This window comes from Lathyrus oleraceus, chromosome 3 (genome assembly GCF_024323335.1).
Source record: "Lathyrus oleraceus cultivar Zhongwan6 chromosome 3, CAAS_Psat_ZW6_1.0, whole genome shotgun sequence".
NCBI lineage: Eukaryota > Viridiplantae > Streptophyta > Magnoliopsida > Fabales > Fabaceae > Lathyrus > Lathyrus oleraceus.
The window spans coordinates 458,669,551-458,685,782 of NC_066581.1; positions in this window are offsets into that span (position 1 = coordinate 458,669,551).

The following is a 16,232-nucleotide window of genomic DNA, read 5'->3' on the forward strand; positions in this document are numbered from 1 at the left end:
GGTGGATATGTTCATGGGCACACTGATCGGCCCATTCTACAGCCATCTACTGGGAAGTTCTTCATCAGGTTTCACTGAACTTATATTGACAGGTGAACGTGTTGAAAGCGGCATCCGAAGTGGAAAGATACAGGCGGCTGCCTCTGCAAGCACCAAAAGGTCCTATCAGGGGAGGAATGAATCAAATGCTGTGTACGGTCAAAAGGGCCGTAACAAGAAAAACCGTGACCATGACATCGAAGCAGTTACGATTGCAGCACCACCATCTCAAAACTTCCAGCCCAAACAAGACAGGCCAAGAAGGCAGTTTACCAGGATCAATATGACCTTGGCACAGGCACTGCAGGGAATGCTAAAGGCAAAGTTGATCACCCTCAGAGATCCTCCTACGAATCCCAACACTACTTCTTCTCGTTATAACCCTAATGCCAGGTGTGCATATCACTCCGATAGCCCCGGGCATGATACAAACGATTGCTGGTCATTGAAGAATAAGATTCAGGATATGATCGAAGCTGGAGAAATTGAGTTTGAGCCTCCGGAGACCCCTAATGTCATCACTGCTCCTATGCCTAATCATGACAAGACGGTTAATGCCGTGGATGACGACGATCACGTTTCCAATGTGGCGGACTTAACATCTCCTCTCCCGATCATAAAGAGGAATTTATTGCAAGCTGGTTTATTTCCAGGTTGTGCTGAAGATTGCAATCTCTGTATATTCCAACCAGATGATTGTTGGGAATTGAAGAATGGTATTCAACGGCTGATGGATGATCGTACAGTTCTCTTCGAAAAGATTCCTAAGGCGGAAAACCCTATTGAAGAAATATCTGTGATTGCTAGGTCCAAAGTTCCAGTGAAGATTACCGCTACTAGGGCGCCTGTGAAGATTACTGTTGAGCCCAGGGTAGCTCCCCTAATCATTACTGCACCTGGCCCGATCCCGTATTCCTCAAGCAAAGCTATTCCGTGGAATTATGGCGGTGATGTTTACGTCCATGGCGTAAAGCAAATTGACTATTCTACTAATCCTAATGGCATCGTTGGGACTAGTAAAATTACTCGAAGTGGAAGGATCTTCTCTCCAGAAATCTCACCTCCTATCCTTGAAACTCGAGGAAAGGAACCAGTCAATCCTTCTCAGTCAGAGACACCGGTCGAAGTTACTCCCGAAGATGTTGCCAAACAGGAAATGGAAGAAGTGCTGAAAATCATCCGCAAGAGTGATTTCGATGTGGTAGAACAGTTGGGGCATACCCCGTCTAAGATCTCGATGTTATCCTTGCTGTTATCTTCTGAATCTCATGCCAATGCATTGATAAAATTCTTGAAGACTGCTCATGTGCCTCAGGAAACATCTGTCGATCAGTTCGAAAATTATGTTGCTCACTTGGCTGTTGACAATGGCCTAGGCTTTTCCGATGCTGACCTGACACCAGCGGGAAAGAATCACAATAAAGCCCTGCATATCTCCATTGAGTGTAGGGGAATCACTTTGTCTCATGTGTTGATCGATAATGGCTCTTCCTTGAATGTGCTGCCAACAGCTGTGCTGGATAAGCTGGACTGTAAAAACATCGAACTGAAACCTAGTGACATTGTGGTACGTGCTTACGATGGTGCGAAGAGTGTTGTCCATGGCGAAGTAGTCCTCCCTATCAAGATAGGACCTCAAGTCTTCAATACTACCTTCCATGTAATGAACATTCGTCCTGCCTATTCCTGCTTACTGGGACGCCCTTGGATTCATGGGTCAGGTGCTGTAGCTTCGTCTCTCCATCAAAAGCTGAGGTATCCCACAGAGGGCAAAATTGTCACCGTGTGTGGAGAAGAAGAGTACATTGTCAGTAGTGTGCATGCCTTCAGATACGTCGAGATGGATGGTGAATTCATTGAGACTCCTTGTCAGTCATTTGAAGTAGTTCCTCCGACCAATCCTGTCCTTAAGCCAACTTCCGGTGTGCCCAAGGTTATTCGGACTCCTCCTGCTATGATTTCCCTGAAGGACGCTCAAGCTGTGGTTGAAGATGGTGGTTGTACTGGCTGGGGTCTGTAACACCCCAATTAAACTAAGCTAATTATTTAATTTAAATTAATATTTTATTTATTAATTTAATTGAATAATTGGAAGTTTGGATTATTATTATTTTATTATTATTTTGGAATAATAATTATTGGGATAATTATTTATTGGAATAATATATAAGTTGGAATTTAGAAAAATCCCATTTTTGGTAAAAAGGTTAATTTCACGTGAAAAGGGAAAAGAGGCAGAAAGGGCAAAAAGCCAGAGCACGAAGGTTGAAGGAAGGAGAAGCTTGGAGCTCGGAAGCTGCCGGATTAACTCAGGTAAGGGGGGTTTATCATCGGTTAAAGGGTATTATATGATAATATGTACTGGGTAGTGATAACCATTGGTTGTATCTCTGATTTGATTGATGCATGATGAATTTGTGAAATATTGAATGAATGAAATTAGATGAATGAAATTGGATGATAATTGAAAAGAATTCGTAGGAATTAGAAGAGATAATGTTAGGATTGGTGAAGATGAATAGGATATGATTCGTGTAGATGATATGGACGATTATTTTGTGTAATTTGGACTGTGGAAGGTTGGATCGGATAGGTTTCGTAACAGAGAAAGCCATAGCAGATCTGAGAGTTCTGGTTTCTGGTCATACGCGTATGGCACTAGGCAATACGCGTATGAGCTGTCTGGTACGCGTATGGAGGGGCTTTACGCGTATGGGTGGAAAAGATGACATTTTGAACGTGAATTGGTCTCTGTTGGTACGCGTAAAGGGAAATTGTTACGCGTAGCATACGCGTATGAGACAGGTGATACGCGTATGAGTTGGGCGAGGAAATGCGCAATACGCGTAAGAGAGTGGGCATTACGCGTATGGAGTTGGCCAGGTTTGGGCAATACGCGTATGGCATGGGCAGTACGCGTATGGGCAGAGTTGGGATTTTCCTGAACTGTTGTTGTGCAGTTTTGGTTGTTTAGGCTGAGTGATGCGACTTAGCTGAGGTATGATGTGATAGGGATCATTTCCCGTTGTTTGGAGTAGCATAGGTATTAGTAGAGTGTGCTAATACTGTGTTTGATTATGTGGCATGATATAATATGCTTTTGTGATAAATTGTGTTGACAATGTGTGATGGTATACATGATGTTGTGAATGTATGCATTTGTGAATAGACTATCTTATGGCTTAGAGTGTGAGCATGTGTCTATTCTTGATTATTGTTGATGTTGCATTGCTAGGTGATTAGCATGCATATTGTGGCCTTCGGGTGGTAGCTAATTCCCATGGTGAGGAATTAGTGAGTTTAGTCATTATTGGACTGTTGTTGATTGTTGCATGCTAGGTGAGTAGCGTGCATTTCATGGCCCATTTGGGGTGGTAGCTAATTCCCATGGTGAGGAATTAGTGAGTGAGTCACTATGTCTCAAATGAGTGGGACTAGTGAGCTTGGTAGCCGTGCCTGGATTTGGACGGTGAGGTTGAACTATATGTTCACAAATAGTCGGTACCGCATGCATAGAGTCTCATTGCATAATAAATGTATGGCATATAATATGAATGGATGTATTCCAGTATTATATGTGTGTTGCGTGTTGTGTTGTTGATGTTGAGTATGGTTGAGATTATATATATGCTATATGTTATTGTTGAATATGATGTTTGAACGGATACTGCCGTTGCTGAGTGTGTAGTCTGGTTAGGGTGAATTAATGTGTTAATTACTTAGCATTACATGTTGTTCTATAATGCTTATTATATTGATTGAGGAACTCACCCTTACACCTATTTTTCAGGTAACGAGAAATGAGTTGAGTAGAAGCTAATGCTTGGAGTCTAGAGTAGTTCTTACGGGTCATGCTCTGATAGATGTAACATCGGGAGGGAATGTTTTAATTAATTTGATATTGTTTGTTGATTGATTTACATGTATTGTGTTACATGTTTTACATTGAGTTGAATTTTATTCCGCTGCGAATTATGCAAAGAACCTTATTTTGATTAAACAAATGAGCATGACAGGATATTTTAATGATTTTGTGAGATAATTGTGTGACACCCTTCGGGGCATAATTACTCTGATGAATGTATTGTTATTTTAATTATAATAATTTGGGGTATTTAGAAGGGTGTTACATTAGTGGTATCAGAGCATAGTCGGTCGTGTCGAGTCGTAGTTATTCTGTTTCCCTGTACGGGATAGGTGTTGTGTAACCCTATCAGTACTTATTTGTTTAGCTTGTTTGGGTTTTCAGAATAGAGATGGCTGGAAGAGGTAGAGATGATGCTGCGATTGCTGAGGCTCTGGGTATGCTAGCTGGAGTACTTGGAGGAAATCCGAATGTTGTGGGAATGGGAGCTGCTCGTCAACTGAGTGAGTTCCAGAAGAACAATCCTCCAATGTTCAAAGGAGCATACGATCCAGATGGTGCTCAGAAATGGTTGAAGGAGATAGAGAGGATCTTCAGAGTAACTGAGTGTGCTGATAACCAGAAGGTCAGGTTCGGTACACATATGCTGTCAGAAGAAGCTGATGATTGGTGGGTTGCTACCCGCACTGAGTTGGAAACTGCTGGAGATACTGAGATTTCTTGGGCTGTGTTCAGAGAGAGATTTCTGAGGAAGTATTTTCCCGAGGATGTCAGGGGAAAGAAGGAGATAGAGTTCTTGGAATTGAAGCAGGGTAACAGGTCCGTTACGGAGTATGCTGCTAAGTTCACAGAGCTGTCAAAGTATTATACTCCCTATGCTGAGGCTGCTGGGGAATTTTCCAAGTGTGTGAAGTTTGAGAACGGGTTGCGTCCCGAGATCAAGCAGGCTATTGGGTATCAAAGGATTAGAGTGTTTTCTGATTTGGTTGACTGTTGCAGGATTTTTGAACAGGATTCCAAGGCCAGAGCTGAGAGCTATCAGCAGAGGGTTGATAGGAAAGGTAAGAATCAGATTGATCGTGGAAAACCGTATGCAGCTGGCAAAGGTTTTCAGAAGCAGAGTGGGATGAAGAGGCCTAGTGGGGAGATTCTAGTGCTCCTGTTAAGTGTTACAGATGTGGTCAGGCTGGACATCGTATCCATGAGTGTACCAGTAATGAGAAGAAGTGTTTCAAATGTGGGAAAGGTGGTCATTTGGCTGCGGATTGCCGGTTGAAGACTGTGACTTGCTTCAACTGTGGAGAGGTGGGTCATATCAGCCCACAGTGTCCTAAGCCGAAGAAAGAGAATCAGTCAGGAGGCAAGGTTTTTGCTTTATCAGGTTCTGAGACTTCTGCAGAGGATCGTTTGATCCGAGGTACGTGTTATATTAATGGCTTTCCTCTTGTAGCTATTATTGACACCGGTGCTACTCATTCTTTTATATCTTTGGATTGTGCTGTGAAGCTTAAGTTAGAAATATCTGAGATGCTTGGTAGTATGGTGATTGATACTCCTGCGAAGGGTTCATTGACTACTACTTCGGTTTGTTTGAGTTGTCCTTTGAATATTTTTGGTAGAGATTTTGGGATAGACCTTGTGTGTCTTCCATTAGTGCAGATTGACGTTATCTTGGGTATGAACTGGTTGGTGTTTAACCGAGTTTATATCAACTGTTTTGATAAGACGGTGATATTTCCTGAGACTGAGGAAGGGCAGAGTCTGTTTCTATCAGCCAGGCAGGTGAATGAGGAAGTGGCAGATGGGGCAGAGTTGTTTATGCTGTTGGCAACTTTAGAGGCTAAAGATAAACTAGTGATTCGTGATCTAGCAGTGGTGTGTGATTTTCCTGATGTGTTTCCGGAAGAAGTGAATGAGTTACCGCCAGAGCGTGAAGTTGAGTTCTCGATTGAATTGGTACCTGGTACTAGGCCGATATCGATGGCTCCGTACCGTATGTCTGCTGTTGAGTTAACGGAGTTGAAGAGTCAGTTGGAAGATCTGTTGGATAAGAAGTTTATTCGTCCAAGTGTGTCACCGTGGGGTGCACCAGTGTTGTTGGTTAAGAAGAAGGAAGGTACTATGAGGTTGTGTGTGGACTACAGGCAACTGAATAAAGTGACGATCAAGAATCGGTATCCTTTGCCGAGGATTGATGATTTGATGGATCAGTTGGTTGGTGCGAGTGTGTTCAGCAAGATAGATTTGAGATCTGGGTATCATCAGATACGTGTGAAAAATGAGGATATTCAGAAGACTGCTTTCAGAACAAGGTATGGACATTATGAGTATTCTGTGATGCCTTTTGGTGTGACTAATGCGCCTGGAGTATTTATGGAGTATATGAATAGGATTTTCCATCCGTACCTAGACAAGTTTGTGGTAGTGTTTATTGATGACATTTTGGTGTATTCGAAATCTGAAGAAGAGCATGCTGAGCATTTGAGAGTGGTTTTAGAAGTTCTCCGAGAAAAGAAGTTATTTGCTAAACTGTCAAAGTGTGAATTTTGGTTAGAAGAGGTTAGTTTTCTTGGTCACGTGATTTCAAGAGGTGGTGTTGCTGTTGATCCTTCTAAGATAGAAGCGGTATCTAAGTGGGAAGCTCCTAAGTCTGTTGCTGAGATTCGAAGTTTCCTTGGGTTGGCTGGTTACTATAGGAAGTTCATTGAGGGATTTTCTAAGTTGGCGTTACCGTTGACGATGTTGACTAGAAAGGGACAAGCGTTTGTTTGGGATTCAAAATGTGAAGAAGGTTTCCAAGAGTTAAAGAGAAGGCTAACTACTGCTCCTATCCTGATATTACCGAGTTCGTCGGAATTATTTGAGGTTTATTGTGATGCTTCATTGTTGGGTTTGGGTGGTGTGTTGATGCAAAATAAGCAGGTTATAGCTTATGCTTCGAGACAACTAAGGGTTCATGAGAGGAACTATCCGACGCATGATTTAGAGTTGGCAGCTGTGGTATTTGTTCTAAAGTTATGGAGGCATTATTTGTATGGGTCGAGATTTGAAGTTTTCAGTGACCATAAGAGTTTAAAGTATTTGTTCGATCAGAAAGAGCTGAATATGAGACAGAGAAGATGGTTAGAATTTCTGAAGGATTATGACTTTGGTTTGAATTACCATCCAGGTAAAGCAAACGTGGTGGCTGATGCATTGAGCCGGAAATCATTACATATGTCTATGTTAATGGTTAAGGAATTGGATTTAATTGAGCAGTTTAGAGATTTGAGTTTGGTGTGTGAGAGTACTCACAATAGTGTTAAACTGGGAATGTTGAGATTAACAAGTGGTATTCTGGATGAGATCAGAGAAGGTCAGAGATCTGATATGCTTTTGGTTGATAAGTTGACTTTAGTGAATCAAGGTCAGGGTGGTGAATTCAGAGTTGATGAGAATGGTGTTTTGAGATTTGGTAATCGGGTGTGTATTCCGGATGTTGCCGAGCTTAAGAAGAGTATTCTTGAAGAAGGACATCGTAGTGGCTTGAGTATTCATCCTGGAGCTACGAAGATGTATCATGATTTGAAAAGGTTATTTTGGTGGCCGGGAATGAAAAGAGAAATTGCAAGTTTTGTGTATTCCTGTTTGACTTGTCAGAAGTCGAAGATTGAGCATCAGAAGTCGTCTGGGCTAATGCGACCGTTGGCTATTCCAGAGTGGAAGTGGGATAGTATCAGTATGGATTTTGTTTCTGGTTTGCCGAGGACAAGTAAGAATTTTGAGGCTATCTGGGTGATTGTTGATAGATTGACGAAGTCGGCTCATTTTATTCCGATCAGAATGGATTATCCGTTAGAGAGATTAGCTGAGTTGTATATTGAGAAGATTGTAAGTCTGCATGGTATTCCGTCGAGTATTGTTTCGGACAGAGATCCTAGATTTACATCGAAATTCTGGGAAGGTTTGCAGAGGGCTTTGGGAACTAAGCTGAGATTGAGTTCTGCATATCATCCGCAGACTGATGGTCAGACTGAGAGGACGATTCAGTCGCTAGAGGATCTTTTGAGAGCTTGTGTTTTGGAGAAGGGAGGTGCTTGGGATGGTTATTTGCCTTTGATTGAGTTTACCTACAACAATAGTTTTCATTCGAGCATTGGTATGGCACCGTTTGAAGCTTTGTATGGTAGGAGATGTCGGACACCTTTATGTTGGTATGAGTCCGGTGAGAGTGTTGTGGTTGGACCGGAGATTGTTCAACAAACTACGGAAAAGATTAAGATGATTCAGGAGAAGATGAGAATTTCTCAGAGTCGTCAGAAGAGTTATCATGATAAGAGAAGGAAGTCCATTGAGTTCCAAGAGGGAGACCATGTGTTTCTTCGTGTTACTCCGATAACCGGTGTTGGTCGAGCTTTGAAGTCGAAGAAGTTGACACCTCGATTTATTGGTCCTTATCAGATTTTGGAGAGGATAGGAGAGGTAGCCTATCGTATCGCTTTACCGTCGTCGCTTGCGAATTTGCATGATGTTTTTCATGTGTCTCAGTTGAGGAGGTACATTCATGATCCGTCGCATGTAGTCCAAGTAGATGATGTACAGGTGAGAGATAACCTGACTGTTGAAACATCACCTATGAGGATCGAGGATCGAGAGTTGAAGCAGTTGCGGGGTAAAGAGATTGCCTTGGTGAAGGTAGCTTGGGGAGGACCAGCAGGTGGCAACGTGACTTGGGAACTGGAGAGCCAGATGAAGGAGGCTTATCCGGAGTTGTTCGATTGAGGTATGTTTTCGAGGACGAAAACTCTTTTAGTGGGGGAGAGTTGTAACACCCCAATTAAACTAAGCTAATTATTTAATTTAAATTAATATTTTATTTATTAATTTAATTGAATAATTGGAAGTTTGGATTATTATTATTTTATTATTATTTTGGAATAATAATTATTGGGATAATTATTTATTGGAATAATATATAAGTTGGAATTTAGAAAAATCCCATTTTTGGTAAAAAGGTTAATTTCACGTGAAAAGGGAAAAGAGGCAGAAAGGGCAAAAAGCCAGAGCACGAAGGTTGAAGGAAGGAGAAGCTTGGAGCTCGGAAGCTGCCGGATTAACTCAGGTAAGGGGGGTTTATCATCGGTTAAAGGGTATTATATGATAATATGTACTGGGTAGTGATAACCATTGGTTGTATCTCTGATTTGATTGATGCATGATGAATTTGTGAAATATTGAATGAATGAAATTAGATGAATGAAATTGGATGATAATTGAAAAGAATTCGTAGGAATTAGAAGAGATAATGTTAGGATTGGTGAAGATGAATAGGATATGATTCGTGTAGATGATATGGACGATTATTTTGTGTAATTTGGACTGTGGAAGGTTGGATCGGATAGGTTTCGTAACAGAGAAAGCCATAGCAGATCTGAGAGTTCTGGTTTCTGGTCATACGCGTATGGCACTAGGCAATACGCGTATGAGCTGTCTGGTACGCGTATGGAGGGGCTTTACGCGTATGGGTGGAAAAGATGACATTTTGAACGTGAATTGGTCTCTGTTGGTACGCGTAAAGGGAAATTGTTACGCGTAGCATACGCGTATGAGACAGGTGATACGCGTATGAGTTGGGCGAGGAAATGCGCAATACGCGTAAGAGAGTGGGCATTACGCGTATGGAGTTGGCCAGGTTTGGGCAATACGCGTATGGCATGGGCAGTACGCGTATGGGCAGAGTTGGGATTTTCCTGAACTGTTGTTGTGCAGTTTTGGTTGTTTAGGCTGAGTGATGCGACTTAGCTGAGGTATGATGTGATAGGGATCATTTCCCGTTGTTTGGAGTAGCATAGGTATTAGTAGAGTGTGCTAATACTGTGTTTGATTATGTGGCATGATATAATATGCTTTTGTGATAAATTGTGTTGACAATGTGTGATGGTATACATGATGTTGTGAATGTATGCATTTGTGAATAGACTATCTTATGGCTTAGAGTGTGAGCATGTGTCTATTCTTGATTATTGTTGATGTTGCATTGCTAGGTGATTAGCATGCATATTGTGGCCTTCGGGTGGTAGCTAATTCCCATGGTGAGGAATTAGTGAGTTTAGTCATTATTGGACTGTTGTTGATTGTTGCATGCTAGGTGAGTAGCGTGCATTTCATGGCCCATTTGGGGTGGTAGCTAATTCCCATGGTGAGGAATTAGTGAGTGAGTCACTATGTCTCAAATGAGTGGGACTAGTGAGCTTGGTAGCCGTGCCTGGATTTGGACGGTGAGGTTGAACTATATGTTCACAAATAGTCGGTACCGCATGCATAGAGTCTCATTGCATAATAAATGTATGGCATATAATATGAATGGATGTATTCCAGTATTATATGTGTGTTGCGTGTTGTGTTGTTGATGTTGAGTATGGTTGAGATTATATATATGCTATATGTTATTGTTGAATATGATGTTTGAACGGATACTGCCGTTGCTGAGTGTGTAGTCTGGTTAGGGTGAATTAATGTGTTAATTACTTAGCATTACATGTTGTTCTATAATGCTTATTATATTGATTGAGGAACTCACCCTTACACCTATTTTTCAGGTAACGAGAAATGAGTTGAGTAGAAGCTAATGCTTGGAGTCTAGAGTAGTTCTTACGGGTCATGCTCTGATAGATGTAACATCGGGAGGGAATGTTTTAATTAATTTGATATTGTTTGTTGATTGATTTACATGTATTGTGTTACATGTTTTACATTGAGTTGAATTTTATTCCGCTGCGAATTATGCAAAGAACCTTATTTTGATTAAACAAATGAGCATGACAGGATATTTTAATGATTTTGTGAGATAATTGTGTGACACCCTTCGGGGCATAATTACTCTGATGAATGTATTGTTATTTTAATTATAATAATTTGGGGTATTTAGAAGGGTGTTACAGGGTCAACTGATCGACGTACCGTACAAGTCTGACAAATTTGGCCTGGGGTTTAGCTCTGAGAAGGTAGCCAAGAGTCAAATTAATGCTGTAGAAGACGCTGACAGCGATTGCGACCTGGATAACTGGATTTTCCCAACAATTGGCGACGGACTCAATAATTGGAAGGCTGAAGACACTATCCCGATTTCCTTTAGTCAGGAGTAATTGTTATTGTCTATTTTGGTGTTGCAAATTTTTGTTTTTTTTACAATTGAACTTCTCCAAGCGTTGTGTCTATGCCCGGGGCACAATAGCTAATTTGTTAAGGGTTTTGTCATTTTCATAAGCATATTCATATTCAATAAATCAATGGATTTTTTGCATTCAAATATTGCGCTCTTTGTCTTTTCTGTCATCTTCCAAACAAGCTATGTTTTCTTACACACACTCACGTAACGAATTGCAGATCCATACCCACTCTGGATCCTGTTGATAATAGTTCTACTACTGTTCATTATGACTTTGAAAATCCGATCTACCAAGCCGAGGATGGAAGTGTGGAAGATTGTGAAGTACCTGGAGAACTTGCCAGACTGTTACTGCAGGAAGAGAGGACTATACAGCCGCACGAGGAGTCAGTTGAGATTGTAAATCTGGGTACCGAAGTAGACAAGAAAGAAGTCAAAATAGGAGCAGGCTTGGAAAACAGTGTCAAAAGAAGGTTGATTCAGATGTTACATGACTATGTAGAGATTTTTGCTTGGTCTTATGACGACATGCCAGGACTGGATACTGATATAGTAGTACATCGGCTGCCAACGAGGGAAGATTATCGTCCTGTTAAGCAAAAGGTTCGTCGCATGCGTCCTGAAATGTCTGAGAAAATCAAACCCGAGGTTATGAAACAATTTGATGCAGGTTTTCTGGCTGTTACTTCTTATCCTCAATGGGTTGCTAATGTGGTACCAGTGCCGAAGAAGGATGGCAAGGTGCGAATGTGTGTAGACTACAGAGATTTGAATAAAGCGAGTCCCAAAGACGACTTTCCACTTCCGCACATTGATGTTCTGGTAGATAACACCGCTCAACACAAGGTATTCTCATTCATGGATGGATTCTCAGGTTATAACCAGATTAAGATGGCGCCTGAGGACATGGAGAAAACTACGTTTGTAACGCAATGGGGCACTTTCTGTTACAAAGTAATGCCATTCGGTTTAAAGAACGTCGGGGCAACGTACCAGCGTGCTATGGTGGTTTTGTTCCATGACATGATTCATCATGAAATAGAAGTATATGTGGATGACATGATAGCCCGATCTAATACTGAAGAAGAACATCTCGATCATTTGTACAAATTGTTTGAGAGGTTGAAGAAATACAAGCTGAGATTGAACCCGAACAAATGCACCTTTGGAGTAAGATCCGGTAAACTCTTGGGATTTATTGTCAGTGGTAAAGGAATTGAGGTTGACCCGGCCAAGGTGAGAGCTATTCAAGAAATGCCAGTGCCCCGTACAGATAAAGAAGTCAGAGGTTTCTTGGGACGTTTGAATTACATCGCTCGGTTTATCTCCCATTTAACTGCTACCTGCAGACCCATCTTCAAACTACTGAGGAAGAATCAAGAGATGATATGGAATGATGAATGTCAAGAAGCTTTTGACAAAATCAAGAAGTATCTCCAGGAACCTCCGATCCTGATGCCACCAGTTGAAGGAAGACCTCTAATCATGTATTTGACCGTGTTAGAAAATTCAATGGGGTGTGTGTTGGGGCAACATGACGAGTCTGGTCGAAAAGAGCATGCCATATACTACCTTAGCAAAAAGTTTACCGACTGTGAAACAAGATACTCGCTGCTCGAGAGAACTTGCTGTGCTTTGGCCTGGGCTGCTCGCCGACTAAGACAGTATATGTTGAATCATACCACTTTATTGATTTCTAGGATGGACCCTATCAAATACATATTTGAGAAACCTGCCCTCTCCGGAAGAATAGCAAGATGGCAGATGATTTTAACAGAGTATGATATCCAGTATACTACCCAGAAAGCAATCAAAGGAAGCGTGCTAGCCGATCATTTGGCTCATCAAGCGGTGAATGATTACCAATCTATGAATTTTGAGTTCCCGGATGAAGATGTCATGCTTGTTACTGATCAGGAAGAACATGGACCGGATGAAAGACCCGAACTTGGATCCTGATGGACTATGGTTTTCGATGGATCTTCTAATGCATTGGGCAACGGTGTTGGTGTTGTAATTATATCTCCCCGGGGTTGCCATACGCCCTTCACTGCCAGACTATGCTTTGATTGCACCAACAATATGGCTGAGTATGAAGCATGTATTTTGGGACTTAAGGCTGCTATAGACCTGAGAATCAAGTTTTTGAGGGTGTATGGAGACTCGGCCCTAGTAGTCAGTCAGATCAAAGGAGAATGGGACACTAAACATCCGAATCTCATCCCTTATCGAGAGCGGGTGTTAACATTAATCCCATACTTCGAAGAGATTACATTCGAACACATTCCACGAGAAGAGAATCAGTTGGCAGACGCATTGGCTACCATGTCATCTATGTTCAGAGTCAGATGGGGCAGCGAAGCTCCCATGATCACCATTGAACGGTTAGATGAACCAGCGTATTGTTATGAACTTAACGCTGATGGAGTAGAGGAGAAACCTTGGTTCCACGAAGTAAAAAGATATTTGGAAACTCAGGAATACCCTGAAGAGGCATCTATCAATGACAGAAAATTTCTGAGGAAGTTCTCCGCTAAATTCTTTTTGAGTAATGGATTATTATACAAACGTAATCATGATTCGACTTTGCTTCGCTGTGTGGATAAAAAGGAAGCAGAAAAGATTATGGAAGACATGCATGATGGTATTTTTGGGACTCATTCTAGTGGGCATACGATGGCCAAGAAGATTCTGAGATCAGGGTATTATTGGTCTACCATGGAAGCTGATTGCCATCATCACTCCAGAACCTGTCACAAGTGCCAGATATATGCGGATAAAGTACATGTGCCTCCTGCTCCATTGAACGTGTTGACAGCACCTTGGCCCTTTGCAATGTGGGGCATTGATATGATTGGAGAGATTAAACCTACTGCTTCTAACGGGCATCGTTTCATCCTTGTTGCTATTGATTACTTTACAAAGTGGGTAGAGGCCGCCTCATTCGCTTCTGTCACCAAGAATGTGGTGGCACGATTCATCAAGAATAATCTCATTTGTCGATATGGCATCCCTGAAAGAATTATTACTGACAATGGTACTAATTTGAACAACAAGATGATTACTGAACTCTGCACGCAGTTCAAAATAAAACACCATAACTCTTCTCCGTACCGGCCAAAGATGAACGGTGCCGTGGAGGCTGCTAATAAGAATATCAAGAAGATCATACAAAAGATGACGGTGACGTACAAAGACTGACATGAGATGTTACCGTTTGCTCTTCACGGTTATCGCACTTCAGTACGCACTTCGACAGGAGCAACTCCTTTCTCTTTAGTCTACGGAATGGAAGCCGTTTTACCAATGGAAGTCCAGATTCCCTCTCTAAGAATCATAAAAGAGGCGGGCTTAGATGAAGATGAATGGATTCAGACTCGACTCGACCAGATAAACTTGATCGATGAGAAGAGACTTGCGGCTGTGTGTCATGGACAGATATATCAGAAGCGCATGACCCAGGCATTTAACAAAAGAGTCAAGAGACAGGTATATCAAATTGGCGATTTGGTAATAAAGCGTATCATTCTACCACAGGGTGATCCCAGAGGCAAATGGATTCCCACGTACGAAGGGCCGTTTGTAGTTAAGAAGGTATTCTCTGGTGGAGCCATGATACTAGCTACAATGGACGGCGAAGACTTCCCGCATCCCGTGAACGCAGACATAGTCAAAAAATACTACGCATAAAAGAGACCTGCTAGGTCGACGTACCTAGGCAAAAGTAAGGGCATCCCGGCAAACCAAAAAGGTTCGGGCAAAAATTAGGGATAAACATAAAAAAATGTGCACCCGGCAAGTCGAAAACCTGAAAAGGCGGCTTGGGCAAAAAGGGGTATCCTGGTGGATTGAAAACCTGAAAAGGCGGTCCAGGCAAAAATTAGGGATCAAAGCGTATGACTATGTCCCGTTCTCAGACAGCTTCATCCAGGTCCAAAGGACTGAACAAGCTAATCACTTCTATCCGACAGCAGGAGATGAGAGGCTTGAAGACATAATGGCAGTAGGGGAATTAAAGTCAATAGGACGTTTTCGGCATAGCTTTCTCTTTGTTTTCTGGACAATTTCCTCTTACTAGGATTTCTGTCTCCTTGTACACAAATTGCCTGTTTATAGGCCCTCTTTCGAAATCAATATAATTTTAGTTTCAAAAAAAATGCTTTTGTTTTACTTTCTCTGTTTTGTTTGCATAAGCGTCCATTGATTTAATTCGAATTAATATATGCATTTGGATATGATCGATGTTTACCAAAAATGCGTGCATAAAATAGAAATAGCGATTACTACTAGACTTCAGGATCGAGGAGAAGGTCTAATCATGCTTTCCAATGAATCCGTTGCTAATCCTATCCCCCAGCAAAGCCAGTCATTCCCAGAAGAGAGTGGCATTACTAGACAAATGGGTCATCTCTTCCACCCCCAGCCAGGCTTCTGTTGAACATTTCTACCATCAGACAGAAATCAAGCATCCCCGGCTAAGAAAGGGTCATCGATACCAGTATCTCCCAACCAGAAGATTGAGATTTGTTTTCCCCAGTAGAGTCCTCTGGAAGAACTTTTTAGATGCATAATTCATTCATTACATCATTTCACAGCATACGCATGCATACATCGTTCGCAGTTATTTTCGAAAGCATAAAACATCTCATGCATCATGACATGGCATGAAGCTAACTTTATTTTTCAGGTTAATTATTCCCCTGATACAGTCAAAACAAAGGTCCATTCAGACGGACATCCTCATCAATTACGTTCAGGATTCAACTACATCTTTCAGATATACTCCATGTCAACATTCATTCTGACATCCTCCTAACGATGGCATCTATAAGCCCATCCCAGACATTTATTGCAAATACAACATATACAAATACTATCAGATATAGCCTAGCATACGGTTCATTCTGATTCAGCTCAACATATGACTCTTTCAACTCAGATGCGATCTAACGTACGATCCATTCCGACCTTCAACAACTCCAATACGGTCTAGCATACGACCCATTTGGACCTTCAAGGCCTCAAATGCTACCTAGCGTACAGTACATTCTGAAGTGTAGTCTGGCGTATGACTATCCCCCTTCATCATCAGGTACAGCCTAACGGACGGCTCAGTCTACAACTCAGATACGATCTAGCATACGATCCATTCTGATCCTTCACCCCCAGTAACGATACAGC